This window comes from Aptenodytes forsteri, unplaced genomic scaffold (assembly GCF_000699145.1).
Source record: "Aptenodytes forsteri isolate BGI_AS27 unplaced genomic scaffold, ASM69914v1 Scaffold34, whole genome shotgun sequence".
In the NCBI taxonomy this organism is placed as follows: Eukaryota; Metazoa; Chordata; class Aves; order Sphenisciformes; family Spheniscidae; genus Aptenodytes; species Aptenodytes forsteri.
Window position 1 is genome coordinate 69,148 of NW_008795038.1, and position 842 is coordinate 69,989.

Genomic DNA, 842 nt, shown 5'->3' on the forward strand with positions numbered 1-842 from the left:
CCCCCGCCGCCGCTCTCCCCTGCCCGGGGAGCTCCCGGCGCAGGCTCCCCGCACGGAACCGGTGCGACTCCAGCGCCTGACGAGGAGAGACAGAAATTACAGCACAGGGACCATACAGCCGGTGGCAAAACAAGTGGAAATATTAAACTCAAAGATAGACTACCAGCAGAGACAGGAGTAAATGGCACATATGATATAACCATACAGTAAGCGAACGGGAGTCGTATATGGGATTGATTAGAGGTTGGGGTTTTTTTTTTCTTTTTCTTTCTTTTTAATTTTTCTCTTTAATATGTTGAAATTGCCCAGACTGGTCCAGTACGACATCTTAAACCTTACAGGGACGCACAGCATGAAAACGCCCCCGGAGCAGGGCTGCGGGGATTATTCCCGGCACGCTCCCAAAGCTGCGGTAAGGGGCGGCAGGTGCACGTGCCGGTGCCGCCCGCGTCACGGTCGGGCAGCTCAGCGGCACACGCCAGTGCTGCTGCAACGTGGGAATGGCTCAGAGAAAGCGAGGCCCGAGGTGTGTGGGAGGGTTCACCGGAGGGGACGGGTTTTCCTGCGGCTGTGTTGCCGCCTGCGCCCGGACGGGTGCCGGGCTCCATCCCCGCTGGCGCAAAGGAGGGAGCTTGACCGGCCGCAATGCCGCAGCACTGCCGAAGGCCGTGGCACGGCTCAGCCAACAGCTGCGCGAGGTGATGATAAACACCCTGCACCCACACCACCAGAGCTCCTGCCTCTGGTGCCCTGCCGGGGAGGGGAACTCCCTGCCGAGCCCTGCTGCCTGCCTGCCTGCCTGCAAAGGCCGGTGGGAGCCCCCCCCCCCCCCCCCCCCCCCC

The 842-nt window shown here is 61.6% G+C and overlaps 1 protein-coding gene across 1 annotated transcript in view; it reads right to left on the reverse strand.

The window, feature by feature from the left end:
- Positions 1 to 842, reverse strand: part of USP36 (ubiquitin specific peptidase 36) — a 12,693-nt gene that overhangs the window by 11,060 nt on the left and 791 nt on the right. The gene's annotated exons all lie outside the window — the stretch shown is intronic.